Source organism: Megachile rotundata, chromosome 16 (assembly GCF_050947335.1).
Source record: "Megachile rotundata isolate GNS110a chromosome 16, iyMegRotu1, whole genome shotgun sequence".
NCBI lineage: Eukaryota > Metazoa > Arthropoda > Insecta > Hymenoptera > Megachilidae > Megachile > Megachile rotundata.
In genome coordinates this window covers 3,629,783-3,646,077 of record NC_134998.1, presented here as the reverse complement: position 1 = coordinate 3,646,077, position 16,295 = coordinate 3,629,783, and positions in this window count along the sequence as shown.

Below are 16,295 nucleotides of genomic sequence, written 5' to 3'. Positions count from 1 at the left end.
ATTTGAAAAATATTGCACGCTATTTAAACAAAAATGTTATTTAAACCAGAACATGTACAATTTTTAATAACAAAAGTATCGAGCATAAAAACGTAATTCAAAATAAAAGCGTCCGCAAAATAAAAATGTTTCAGTATATTTTAGCAGAGGTTTTGCAATTATGAGTGTAACAAGAAAGATGTTTAAAACGGCTCACATTAGGGTTAAGTAACACCGTGAAGTAAAAAGAAAATACAACGATAAAAGTTGGACATATAGGACAAATAAAATTCAGTTTTACAGTGAAACATGAAAATCGCGAAAAGAGAACGACGTCGTACACCCTCCGTTGAATAGGGAATGACGTACAGGAAAGAGGCGCCATCCCAACTCCGTTGAGCTGGCCACACTTAATCGTGAAATGGAAGAAGAATAGAGAGAGAAGAACGTAAACTCCCGGGAGAAAGGAAATTAGAATTGAATAGTTGATGAATTTTAGGAGCGAATTTTAACCGCTGATGCACGCAAGTGGTTAATTCGCGATGTAGCGAAATATCTCACATCGAAGATTTTATGTTTGATACTTTCTTCGTGTTAAATATTTTCGCTTATTATGTTGAGAGTAAAATAATCATTTGGTATATTAACAAATTTTAAGTATTTCCTTGCTACAGAAATATGACGTTAAAAATAGAACTTTGTACTTATGCCAGTTGTAAAGCATTAAATAACAGAGCTTGGCAAAACGTAATCTGATTAATGATTAAGGGTTATGACTAAGTGGAATCAAGTTGGTAATCATGATTAATGAATGGGGGAAGTAATCAAAGCCGTTGCAGTCAAAGAACGTGACTCGATAATCATTAACACTGAATTTATTATACTTCTGGATATGATTGAGTTAATATAATTCCTAACTATTAGTCAAACCGTTGTGACCAATATGTCAGATGTTTTATTGGACGGGTTAAGACGTTTATCGTATAATGAAACAGTCTTTTGACGAAAATTTATAATATACTACTAAATACATGACATAAAAATACAACATGAAATATGAAATATATAAAAATGAACAAACATATAAAATATATAAAAATGAATAAATATATAAAACATATAAAAGTGAGCAAACATATAAAATTATAAAAATATAACATAACAATGTGACATGGAACGTAAAAATAATATCAAATATATAAAAGTGTAAAAACATAAAATTATAAAAATATAACATAACAATGTGACATAAAATGTAAAAATAACATCAAATATATCAAAGTGTACAAACATATAAAATTATGAAAATATAACATAACAATATAACATAAAATGTAAAAGTAATATAAAACATAAAAAAGTGGACAAACATATAAAATTATAAAAATATGACATAAAAATGAAACATGAAAACATAACATAATTAAAAGCATAATATGAAAAAATAAAATAACTATTCAATGATTCTACTTCAACTTCATTCTAACCTTAAATGTCTCTTCATCAGAATCAGTACTATTTTTTCTAGAAAATACTAAGTTACAATTAGTATTAAAATAAACAACGCATTGACAAATAAACTTTTAGAGTATCACACATATTTTGCAGCTGATGTGTACTCAAATACGAAACTACTATAAAAGTATCTTAAAGAAATGTGAGTATAAATTTCGTTGATTATATCAAAATCATTACTGGTATTTACAATTTTTACAATTACAATTTACAAACATCGAGGTATTTCTTATAAGATAGTCACAAATTATAGATTAATATAAAAGTATAAACAGAAGTCACCTTAACTAGAATTTCATGAGCATTTTCATAAGTAAAAATGACGTTAAACCGAAAAAAAAAAAAGAATATACTGATCGAATTGAGTAGCCTCCTCCTTTTTCGAAGTCGGTTAAAAAAGCACAGAAGTGTTTGAACTTACTAGTATATAGATGTCAATCCACGAGTTGGCGCGTGACCCAAAGTAACAGAAGCTTTACTCACCGTGCACATTTTTAGCGTCACATTTAAGCGAATAAGAATAATAATGACAATAACAGCTGCTGAACGCAAGTAGCACTATTTCACTCACTCTCGAGAGAGTTTTCTGGAAACTATAGGTTAGGATACCTAGAGTTTCGATAGTCCCGAGTCTTCATGGTTTCAGACTTCTAGATTTCCTATGTATCCATAGTTTCAGTCTCCAGTGCCTCTAAGTTCGCTAGGATCTCCACAGTCCATAGTCCCTTGTTCCCTAGGTCACATACTCACATTCTCTACAGTTCATGAATTCCCTAGATTCCATAGTCCTCGGAATCGCCATATTTCCTAGTTTCCCAGAATCCCTACGTTTTCTTGGATCATCACAGTCTCTACTGTAGACAAGCCAGGAATTGGCGCGTAGGTCGAGCCAGAGTAAATGAAGCCACTCGGTCGTTCCACCTAACCCACCGTGAACATTTCCAGCGTTACATATCGGCAAATAAGAATAATAATGACAATAACAACTGGTGAACGCAATTCGCAGTATCTCTCACTCCCAAGACGTTTGCCGACTGTCATTTTTGGCCTAATTGGTGTGACCGCAAGCGGCAATACACTGCCGAAAACACGTGTGAGGCGTCCATTTTTCTATTCCGACCAATTGGAGCCATAGTTCTTCTAAACAGGTTAGCCTCTCGCGCCAACTCGTGGATTGACATCGGTACTTGAGCCGTTTAGTTTGGTAGACAAAGTCAGGTAGAAATGCAAGTTTAGTTCAATTTGGAAGAAAGTCGTTGTTGCGACGTATCTAAAGGTTGCCATTTTGATAAATTTAAAAATATTGGCAATGATTGACAAATTTGTTGTATTTTATGGTGTTGTTAGGCCAACTCGTGAATTGACATCGGTACATGAAATGGAAACCTTGTCTCATACAAATTAATGGTTGTAGGAAAATCAAATTAACGCATATATTGCATCAAATTACAATTCGCAAGCATGAACACAGATATTAGAAATTTCAGTATTAAAAAATAAGAATGATAAATTCGATGTTTAACCTCTTCCAAAACACGCTTCGCTTTATGGAATACAAATCATATTAATGTTACTTTATTTATTGCTAATTGTGTCCAGATTATAATGCATCGTTGTTTTGAATTTTGAATTTAACAGCTGCAATAAGTCGAAAAGCATCAAGAAGCAATACACCGAAAATACGTGTGAGGCCTCCATTTTTCTGTTCCGACCAATGGTAGCTCTTCTAAACACGACAGCCTCACGCGCCAACTCAACACACGCGTGGGTTGAACGTTGTATGAATGTTTCCAATTAGTGAACAAATTCTTACAGGTAGTATATTCAGATGGAAAAAACGTCACTCACATATGCAGTCAAAGTGTTAAGGAGTGAACTGAACACTATTACAATTTTCGATAGTAATCATTCACGGAGGGGTTAATAAATGAATAAATAAGTATTGTTACGATCTAGATTCGCATCTTGGCGCCTATGGAAGGTGCCTATAATAAAGTAGCAGTGTAGCCGTAATATATCGCGTATACGGCGACCAGCGATCCATCGTGGCGTGGAAACCGGGCAGTAAGTAATTAGGAGCCGGGTGTGGATTGAGCTAAGGCAAATATTACGTACTTGCTTGCGTACTCTCTGATACATGCACGAATGCGCATTGGCGGACGCAGTCTGAAACAGACCAGCCGTCGAAATTACATATTTATATGTGTACACGTAAGTAACCGACGAGTCTGTTGTACATGTGCGTGTAATTTCAGCACGGTTGTATTAAAATATGAATGTGTATTTGATTTCACGTCCGTCGAAGAATGCGAGCTGCGAGCACCACCATATTGAAATTCTTGCCTTTGTATCTTTTTTATCGTTAGTCTTGTACGACTCAATTACACTGTTTCTATTTATGTATAATTATCCGTTCTCTGCTGCAATGTGCGTAATGGTGGCACCACAGGCAATTAGAGCAACTCTATCTTTAAAACCTAACCTTTTAATTAATTGTTATCTTCCCGTGTGTTTATCGTGGCTTTCGTAGTCGAGTTTTAAATTGAAAATTAGATTCTATATGAGGTAGAAAAAATTTGATACTTTTGAGATTACGTTTCGTTATATATTGCGTTGCCGAGTCTACTCTATATGGGAGCGATTATTAATGAAAAATTTATAGAACTTTAAGTGGCTTCTCGCGTTATGAATTCTGTCGAGTATTGTTATTTAAATTCCTGTTTAATTATTATTTATGTACGCATGCTTCCTTTCGTGGGTACAATTTAAAATGCAAGTTTCTATTTTTAAAGGAGAATTACACGATTTTCATTTCATGCTAATGATTTCTAGTTATTAATATCGAGATTTATATACACGGTAGACATAAATTTCACACGTACAGAGAGAAAATAATTATGGTTTACAATTTTAGACAGATTCAAATTTGAAAGTATGATTATAAGATGTTGTTGCATCATTATTTTCTAATTTTATAAGTTTTAAAATTTGGTATTCTACTTTGCTACGTTGCTATTTTATTGTTTTGATATTTTGCTCCTTTGCTATTTTAATATTTTGTTCATTTTCTATTTTGCTATTTTACTATTGTAGTATTTCACTATTTCACTATTTCACTATTTCACTATTTCACTATTTCACTATTTCACTACTTCACTACTTCACTATTTCACTATTTCACTATTTCACTATTTCACTATTTCACTATTTCACTATTTCACTATTTCACTATTTCACTATTTTACTACTTCACTACTTCACTATTTCAATACTTCACTATTTCACTATTTTACTATTTCACTATTTCACTATTTCATTATTTCACTATTTCACTATTTCACTATTTCACTATTTCACTATTTTACTAGTTTACTAGTTTATCATTTTATGACTACACAAATTTTGTGTTTTACCATTTTACCATTTTATCATTTTACCATTTTACCATTTTACCATTTTGTGACGTTAATACTTTATTATTTTACTATTGTACCATCCTACTATTTTAGTATTTAAATGTTTTTCTATACTAATATGTTGTCATGCTATTATTGCATTATTAGATAAAAAAAAGCAGCGTAAATGAATAAAAAGGAGTTACAAAGTCAAAGTCATGTTAAAATTGAATCAGATTGTCACTATTCGAAGTATTCGAACTATTCGAAATGTTCGAAATATTTGCAGTGTTCAAACTATTAAAATTATTTGAATTTTACAACCGCATTTGAAATTACTTCAATTCGTCGAAGTTCTCACAGTACTCTTGAAGTATTCGAACTATTCGAAGTATTTGAAGTACTCAAGTTTTACAACCGTATTTGAAGTTACTTCAATTCGCCGAAGTTTTCATAGTACTCTTTAAGTATTTGAACTATTTGAAATATTCGAATTTCAAGTGCGTATCCAAATTTTTTGGAAGATTATTCAAGATTATAAAGACCCGATCGAAAGCATACGAGTACTTTTGCAACTAACTGTATCTATCTATTAAACATCGACCCTCAGTTTTCTTTTCCCCCTGGCAGCCAGTCGTCTCTGCTCGACGACCGCTCTCGCATTATCGATATTAAAGGAAGATACCCGTCTGGAGCGTACCTGACCGTGTCGCGTCGAGAGGATTAATTAACTCGAGCGCGCGACATCGAGAGCGGAAACCGGGCTTTTGTTCTCCGTCTCCGTTCCTCGATTCGTCCTCTTTCTCTATCCAGCTGCCGAGGATCTCCGCGTTTCCGTTCCGGTCCGCGAAATTCTCCCGTAATTTTCACAGCATGGCCGACTCGATATCAGGGTCGGCACGCGTGAAAGAGGTCGCCGAATAAATTCGCTGAGATAGCAGGAAATTTGTCGCTGCCCTCAGACAAACTCTACTGAAAACATTCGAAAACGCTGTTAGGCTCATTCCCGAAAACCACTCGACAGTTGACGAGCGGACGATTCATTTTTGGTGTCGTCGTTGGTGGATGCAAGTTTAGTAACGACGTTGATTATATTCAGTTTTGGAACATTTCTGATTATTTCAAGTTTAGTATCTTTACTGACTCTGTCAATTTTAGTACCGTGATCAGTGGTATCAAGTTTAGTATCGTGCTTATTCAACATGTTTAACAATATAGTTGATGGTATCAAGTTAAATATTACTGTCGATTCTGTGAATTTTAGTAACATTTTTTATTATGTCAAGTTGAGTATCGTTCTCAGTAGTATTAAGTTTGAATCATATTTATTCAACACGTTGAATAATATAGTGGATGGTACCAAGCTAGGTACTACTGTGTTTTGTGTCAATTTTAGTACCGTTATCAACAATAGCAAGGTTGGTATCAAGTTTGGTATCGTTGGCAGTACTGAGTTTATTATCAAGTTTGGTATCATCGTCGATGACATGAGTTTAGTGTTGTGATTACTCAGTAACAGGTTTAGTAACATAGTTGATGATATCAAGAACAGAATTCCTTTTGATTATGTCAAGTTTGGTATCACTGTTAATTACGTCAATTTTAGTATCGTGATCAGTAGTATCAGGTTTAGTATCACAGTTCAAGATATGAAGTTTAGTATCATGTTCAATAGCGTCAAGTTTAGTATCAAGTTTGATATCATCGTCAACAGTGTCAAGTTTAGTGTCGAACTTGTAGTCATCGTCAACTATATCAAGTTTCGTATAGTGGTTACTCAATAGCATGTTTAATAACATGGTTGATGATATGAAGTTTAGGATTACAGTTGATTCTGCCAATTTTAGTATCATTGTTGATTATGTCAAGTTTAGTATTGTGATCAGTAGTATCCTGTTTAGTATCACAATTCAAGATATCAAGTTTAGTATCATGTTCAGTAGTATCAAGGTTAGTATCAAGTTAGATACCATCGTCAACAGTGTCATGTTTAATGTCGAACTTGATATCATCGTCAACTTCTAAATCGTTTATTTAAAATATAAATTATTATACGTTTATTTGACATACACATGAATTATTACACATTTATTTAGCGCAGTAGTAGTATACATTTCTATCGCAGATTTATTGCTATACATTTAAACTTGTTACACTACATCTATATTATAGTGTTTCTCATCAAGACAGAAAACAAAAATCTGCAAATTATATCATAACGTGATTCTAAACCTGTCGAAATAAATGTCATCATTTTTAATGTTCAAGCTCTTTGAATGCGGACAATGACTTTTGTATTATCCTTTTATATGCGACAGGATATGAAACAGGACAAAAATACGGAAGATTGTTGCGTGCCAATGCACTACGTGTCTAAAAATGTGTGCAAGGTCCCTTTTTCTAGCGTGTCAACTCTAAACTTGACCGACAAAAGGAGCCACTTGCACGCGAATGTGTTGTTGAGTTTACGATGGAACACAATCTGTCACGTATGTGATCCGTCATAAATTGCATGAATGTATAATTTAGTTGCATATTGCAACAAAAGAATACAGAAAAAATAATAGAAATACCTTATATTTATTTGAGAGGACCAAATGTGCAATTTAAATTGCTTTAAATAAAATGTGAAACAAGATTATTTAAAAATTAAGATAATCAGAAATAATTAAACATTAACCTCTTTGAAATTTATAACGACTTAAAATAAATTCATTAAGTGCAACATTAAAATTGTATTTTAATCAAAATCATGTAATTTATTCAAATACATTCTAACCTTTAAATAATCTTGTTTCATATTTTTTTTTAATAAGGATGCATTTATTTGACCTACTTTTAATGCAACTGTTTGTTTGATTCTTTATAATTCCCTTAAATCTTTGAAAAATTCAAAATAATTTCAAAAAGGAAAAGTCCATAAAAAGTTGAAATCAAAGTGAAAAGTAGAATAAAATAATATACTATTTCAAAGGTACCTAAGTTTAGATGAAAAGCAGAAGGGCAAGCGAAAGAGTACAGTAGGTGGAAATACTGTCGGCATTATCCTTTAATCAAATATATTACGGAGAATTTATCGCGGTCCGTGAATTAATTAAATGCCGAAGGCCCGAAGTGGAGTGGCCGCATGAAATTTAACATTCAATAAAATAAATCGCCATCCCTTCAACGGGAACACCTACAACCACCCCTCTTCGCGATTTCCTCGGTCGTCGCTGTTATTAACGCAGTCGTGTGAATTATTGCGTTGGCCCGATTTACGGGGGCGAGTTGTGACGCAACCAGATACCCCTTTACGTAGGGGTGGAACCCGATGGATTCTTGTTTCCTCGTCTATGCTCTCTTCGTCCCTTTGCTTTTCGATTTGTGCCGCTTCTGATTCGTCTTTTGGTAACTGGCATTCGATTTTCATCCCCCTTTTCTGTTGTTTCCCCTGTTTCGATTTACCTTTTTTCTTGAACCCTTATATCAATATTTACGATTTTCATGGTTCTTTTATTGTTCTGATGATTTTGTCACAAATAATGAATTGAGAAATGTTTGTCCGTAAATCACAACATAGTATTCTGTGGTAATTTATAAAATAAATATGTAAAGTGTTGTTATAATTCATGAAATATGTCAAGAATAATTTTTTGATAAATATTAAGTAAAACTTATATAAAGTCACAACAGTGCGACAAATTTTTCATTTATTATAAGCACTAAACAAATGAAAATATGTATGCAATCTGTTTTTTTAAATACTTATAAGATCCAAGAAAAACGTTCAGCCACACTCAATATAGGAGGGCTACGAAACCCCAAATCCGAAATTCTAAATTCCAAAATACAACAATTCGAAAAGCCCAGTACATTCGTATACAAGTAAACCATTGTCGACGAAGTATTAAGTGTTTGTCGGAATAATATTGTTCGAGGGAATCTAGCAACCTCGCATAGCGAGCAATTAACGCGCGATCAAATGAAATTTTCTTCGCGTGTGCTCGCCTCTGATTTGCATACGCGGCCCGCAGTATTGTGACGTCACAATTGCCCCAACAATCGCGTGCACGCACTCGTCAAAGGGTTGAAGTATAGTTCGGCTGGCTGCCGGTGACGGTCAATAAGTCCTCAGGCTCGTTCCACATCGAGGAATCGATCGAATGTTGTGCTTAAGAAGGTCGTACTGACCCCTTGCAGTTCGCGTTCTGCGTTTAACCTTTACACGATAATTCCTTCTAGACTGTTTCACTTTGTATAGAGCCGATAAGGCTTCTTAGAAACCGACAGATAAAAAACAACCACTAGATTCGATCGTCTGTACAATTCGCGTGAATAATCTATTATCTAAATAGGGATCTAGGTGATGTGACTACCAACTCGAGAGGTTCATTTGCTTCGCGATTGTAATGGCAATATTGATGAGATGAATATTCAGATTGAACGCTGGAACTATAGTTTTATGTACACACGTTCATGTTCAATATTAAGTATTAAGTTTAGTATTAAGTATTAAGTATTAAGTATTAAGTATTAAGTATTAAGTATTAAGTATTAAGTATTAAGTATTAAGTATTAAGTATTAAGTATTAAGTATTAAGTATTAAGTATTAAGTATTAAGTATTAAGTATTAAGTATTAAGTATTAAGTATTAAGTATTAAGTATTAAGTATTAAGTATTAAGTATTAAGTATTAAGTATTAAGTATTAAGTATTAAGTATTAAGTATTAAGTTTAGTATTACATTTGGTGTTATTGTCAATACTACCAAGTTTAGTATCATGGTTAATAGTGACAGGTGCAGCATCACTGCTGGTTGCGTCAAGTTTAGTATTACTATTGATTCTGACTAGTTTAATATCATTGTTGATAGTCCGTCTTACTTTCACAGTCAGTAGTATCAAGTTAGGTATCATCGTCGACGGTATCAAGTTTATTGTCGTGGTGACTCAGTAACATGTTGAATAGCACAGTCGACGATATCAAGTTTAGTATTACTGCTGATTCTGTCAAGTTTAGTATCATTGCCAATTATGTCAGTTTTAGTATCGTGTCCAATAGTATCAAATTTTGTATCATCGTCGACAGTATTAAGTTTAGTGTTGTGGTGACTCAGCAACATGTTGAGTAACACAGTCGAAGACATCAAGTTTAGTATCAGTGTTGATAAAATCATAGGGAGCTAGGTGATGTGACTATCAACTCGAAAGGATCATTCGCTTCACGATTGTAATGGCAATATTGATCAAATGAATATGCAGATTGAACGATGGAACAGTAGACGTTTTATGTTCGAAATTGAAAATTGAGAAGGTGGATTAATTGCGAGGGTGAAATCTAATTATGACTGCATAGAGAGGTTACAATTGATTCGTGATACTATCACTATTTTATATAATGCAAAACATTTGCATGCTTGCAAAACGTAAACGGTACACGGGAATTATGATTCTCGACAAAGAGAAGTGAAATTACAAAACATGCACTTTTATTCACATACGTTACACGTGCATACGTATGTATGGTTGTTAGTCTAATACATAGGGTATTACCTTTAACGCGACGCACGATTTTTCACCTACTTGCAGCTATCTGATAAAAAAGAGGTTAGAACAAGAGTTGCGGGCTATAAAGTGTACAATAGATATTGGTGAAAAGATGATTCAAAAACAGTTTGTTTTCTCGGTGAAATCGTCACCTTAGATTTTATAAACCCTATTATGCGAATTAACATAATTCCAAATTTCTGAAATTTATATTATCACATATTTCTGAAATTTATAAATTATCAGACTTCTATACTCTATACTACTCTATACTGCTCTATATTCGATACTACTATATACTCGATACTACTCTGTACTCGATACTACTCTATACTCGATACTACTCTCTACTACTCTATACTACTCGATACTGCTCCATACTACTCTATACTCTATATTACACTATACTACTCGATACTACTGTATACTACTGTATACTACTGTATACTACTCTATACTACTCTATACTACTCTATAGTACTCTATACTACTCGACACTACTCCACACTACTCGATACTAGTCTGTACTACTCTATTCTACTCTATACTACTTTATACTACTCTATACTATTCTATAATACTCTATTAGACTTCTATACTATAATCCTCATATTTTCAAATTTCCACATGCACTTTGCACTTAATTTCTATTCTCATCAATTCTCAAATCCTCACGTTTTCAAATTTCCACATTTATTTTTCATTCTTGACTTGCAATTTTGAGGTTGGACTCGAAAGACATCCTAAAGCTATATAAATTTTGACAGCGATTTGACTCGAAGCCGTCATCATCGATGTCGATCTTCGAACCGATAAGAAACCATTTGATTTTCGATCATTTTTGACACACAAAATCGTTTGGCCCACGTTAAAAGCTCTATAACTCATCATTGACAACAATATGTACTCGGTCGTCATTAATATTAGTCGTTGTAAAATCAACAATCGTGTTTGGTATCGTTTCCGATAGTTTCAGACATGTTCAATTGTTTGGTACATCTTTAAAACCTGTACATCTCGAATCAGCCATAATTATTTAATAACACATACAATAAGGTTTGTTAGATTTAGTGCACTTAATTACTCAAGTAATTTAATCCATTACTCTTTCAATTATATACATATAATAATTTTGTTTTAGTATAAAAAGATTTTAAACTACATCGCATTCTTGTTCTACTTATATGTTTATAGTAGGAACTCTAAATTGTAAACACATTCGAATTTGCGTGAGGCACCTCGTTTATGCACCCACTAGTTACCACTACTTATATCGTATTATTAATCATTTTGTTTTAGAAAATGTTTAATCTCAATCCCCTTTTTTTTTAGTAGGGGATTATTAAATTGCAAATGAAACTTGCATAATAATTGGTGGAGTGCAACTGCAACTTGTGTAGTAGTTTTTAAATTGAAAATGCAATTTATGTAGCAATTTTTAAATTATAAATGCAACTTACATAACAATTTTTTAATTGTAGATGCAACTTACATAGCAATTTTTAAACTGTAAACGCAAACTTACATAGCAAGTTTTAAATTGTAAATGCAATTTATGTAGCAATTTTTAATTATAAATGCAACTTACATAGCAATTTGTGAATTGCAAATGGAACTTGTATAGCAATTTTTAAATGGTGAATGAAACTTACATAACGATTTTTAAATTGTAAACGCAGACTTACAATTTGTAAATTACAAACGAAACTCATATAAAAATTTTCAAATTTCCTTTTCGATAAATTAGTACATTTCTCATACACGAATTGCTTACACAACGTACATACGTTTGTTGCTTCTGTTTCGAGCAGTACTCGTAAATTCACCAGTGTCTTAAAGAATGAAATACACCACACGACTCGTGAAAAAACCAGCAGGGTATCGTGAACCGTGGAAAATAGTAAACGGTGTAACAGCATGCGTGCTATCGTTCGAACCTGACAATGTATGCAGCTTTTGCACTGTATTTCATTTTGTTTTCTTTTTTAATTGTACCCCAAGAATAAATTTGCATCTTACAAGCGTTTGATAAATTATAAATCAGATTGCTATCGTGGTCAATTTAGAAACGTTAAATTTTCCATTTTGTGTGGTAATTTTCCAAAAAATTCGGTTGCTGGAATCTCAATTATTTGACTCAGATTTAATTTTTTTTAATTATTTAGATAGTCGATTACTCTTCGAATTATATATAATAATTTTTATTTGGTATGAAATGAAAGTTATTTTAAGTTGAGGGGTGAAAATGGGAGAAGAAATCTTTGGATAAATATTTATACATTTACAGTGTCCATTAGTGTCTTTATTTGCTTCTTCGAAATTTTTAAATAATAATTACAAACATAAATAAACAAGTGGAAAACAGTTATTTCATATTTAAAAATTATATAAACTCATTAATTTAAATTATGGTAAATTATTTATGCAATCAACTTGAATTTGAAAATTCTTTCATACATCATTAAAATATTTTATCATTTTTTCCTTTTTCAAATATATGAAAAAATATCCCTAATATTCAAAACTAAACAACTTACACCAAATTATTTCCATCAAAAAGAGTGAAAAATTCAGCAAATAGAATGTCAACTTTCAAACAAGAGTACTATACTCTACGATCCAAACATATATCTCTCACTTGTTGAATGACATCGAATAATCAAAATTTCAGTAATCAATCAAGTGCCCTAACAATTTCATAATACTGCTCCTTACAAAACATAGCAAGTTCGAGCCGTTAAAAGTCAATTTCCAGATCGATCCGACAGCAACCTTCGGCGATTTTTAAAACTTCGCCGACATAATTGAAAGGATAAAGTGAGAACCGCTGGGTCGTGGGCGAATTTACCGCTGCGAGGTTGGCACTAATATAAAGGGGGTTGATAATGATCTTAAATTATCGATCCAATTGTTTATACGCCGGCGCAATACTATTTAATGCGACTAGCCAAGCCGTGTTACCTACCCACTCACTATTTTGCTTGCATCTAGTACCTTCTTCATCATTCTATATGCATATTACATCGCCGACGTGAGTATCTTTATCCCATGATCACAATTTTAGGTCAATAAAGTGGATTAGTGCGTAGCTGGTTGCGAGGAAGATTTAGTTTATTTGTTAAAGTATATACAGGGTGTCTCATCTGATCATCTATAAAATTTTCTTATGGTTCTATTTTTTAAATCGAATTTTAAGATTCTTCATTTGTCAAAAATTTTACAGTACTTACTTTGACATTTTATATTAACGTAGCTATTTTAGTAGCTATGTTTCATAGTTGAATATTGTAAATTAATAAATGTAATTGTTAGTATTGTTGGAGATCAACGTCTGTATAAGTTTCAGTTAATTGACATTTTTAATTATGGTGATAAGAAAAATATGACATTGTTAATTTAATATGAAAATGTATATCTTTGTGCTGCTTAATTTTTTGTTTAAATCATTGTACATTTTTAACTTACTATAAAAATGTATAATACTTGTATGTTACTTAACCTATGTAATGTACTTAACCTCTTATTTAAAGAAAAATAAGATCTTAACTTAATATGTATAATAAGTTTTAACTCAATACAAAAATATCTTTTTGTTACCATGTAGTTAATCTCTTATTTAAATAAATATATGATACCTTTAACTTAATGTAAAAATGTGTAATACTTGTATGTTACCTAACCTCTGGAATGTACTTAACCTCTTATTTAAATGACTATACGACCTTAACCTATAAAACCTATATTAACCTATAAAAATCTTTAACTCGATATAAATGTGAATATTCCTTATGTCCCCACATATTTAACTTAATTAAAAAATAAATAAATTCATACTTGACTTTCTTTTAATTGCGAATCTTCATTAGATAATTCGAGCTGTAACAACCTAAAGATATATGAAAACCATTTAATATATTTGAAACGCCTCCGTACTTCAAATGTTAGACAATGTAACAAAACATAAATGGGACATTATCAATCGCGAACGAGATAAGAAATGTATATCGGCGATTCAAGTCATTACGAAGAAGAATACATAAGAAATCAGTTTTACGATTTCAAGAATGGTGTGAGACGAAATGATATATGGCGCAGCTTTTCAAACAGTCAGAATATACCAATTAACGTGAAAGTGAGATTCACTTTGAGATAACAACTTTCTTTGCTAGTGTGTGAACAAAGAGAACGATGCTCTTAGAGGAAAGACCGCTTTAAATGGCGTTGATCGCGATTAAACGTAAAACAATTGAGATTCTAATAAATCAGAAGTAACTGTAGCAGACTTTAACTAATCACGGTAGGATTTACAATCGACTTTCGTACATTACAGGCATTAACGAACTGTAATTAGCTGAGAGGTAATGGATTTATGTTCGGTACAATCTAGAGGCGCGTAAAACTGGTACACATTGTATTAGAAACGTTTAGTAAAAATGGAGTATTTGCTGTTTGAAAGTTTTAGGCATGATTCTTTGTACCCTTTGGTTTTGTACTATTTATTGTATTTTTTTAAATTTTTACAAGTTTTTGTACCGTTCTTTACATTATTTTTTATAGTATTTAAATATAATTATGTGGACTATTCAAATTTATATCATTTCTTTACTTCTCAAATTTATATCATTTCTTGTACTTTTCAAATTTATATCTTTTTTTGTACTTTTCAAATTTATATCGTTTCTTATACTTATTAAGGTTTATTTTGTCGTGTTATACAAATTTGTACCTTTTCAAGTACTCTTCAAGTTTACACAAGTTTTTTAACTATACAAACTTGTATCATTTGTCGTACTTTTCAACTTTATATAACTTGCACTTATCAATGTTTATATAATTTCTTTGTGTTATTTAGATTTATATCATTTTTTACATTCTTCAAATTTGTACAATTTCTTGTATTTTTCAAGTTTATATAATTTTTTTATATTATTCAGATTTAAGTCAATTTTTACATTCTTCAAATTTGTATAATTTTTTGTATCTTTCAAATTTATGTAATTTTTTTGTATTATTCAGATTTATATCATTTTTTACATTCTTCAAATTTGTGTAATTTCTTGTACTTTCCAAATTTATATAATTTTTTTATATTATTCAAATTCAAGTCATTTTTTACATTCTTCAAATTTGTGTAATTTTTCCTATTATTTTAAATTATATAATTTTTTGTATTATTTGAATTTGTATAATTTATTGTACTATTCAAATTTTGTGTTATTTTATTTTCAAGCTAGAACTATGAAATGAAATCCTTCTTTAAGTTAAGTAAATTCATGTTATTCGAATATGTTTGTTAGAAATTTTTGAATATAATCTGTGTCACATCAATAAATCAAAAATAAGAAAAGCCTCAATATTTCTCAATATTCTTTTTTTGGAAGCAATATTTAAATACCAAACGTGGTATTCTAAATACTACAATAAAATCAGTATTTTAAATATTCAAAAAAATTATCCTTTCCATTTGAAATTTTTTCAAAAATTGCCAAACTCAAACAAGTTAATAAATAACACAGAATAAATCAGCCATTATCAAACTATTAATTTATTCAAACGGACTTTCTATTTTATCGCCAGATTAACTGCAAACGCGTATAAATTGAACAGATTAAGCAGTATTTTAAGACTTCCATCAAATTCTTACTTTCTCTGAGCAATGAAAATAAAATCAAACATTGTAATTAATCACCGTGATAAATCAAGTTATTGCTTTAATGAAAAATGGGTTATAATTACTCTTCGCACAATTACTTTTACTGAAAACAGTTGAATGACCGGGGTAAAGTAAATTAGTTTTCTTTTTGGTGTATTTATTACTTTGTAGCCAAAAATCATTTTTTATTGTCGTGGTTAGACAAGAATCGATCTTTATTCTGA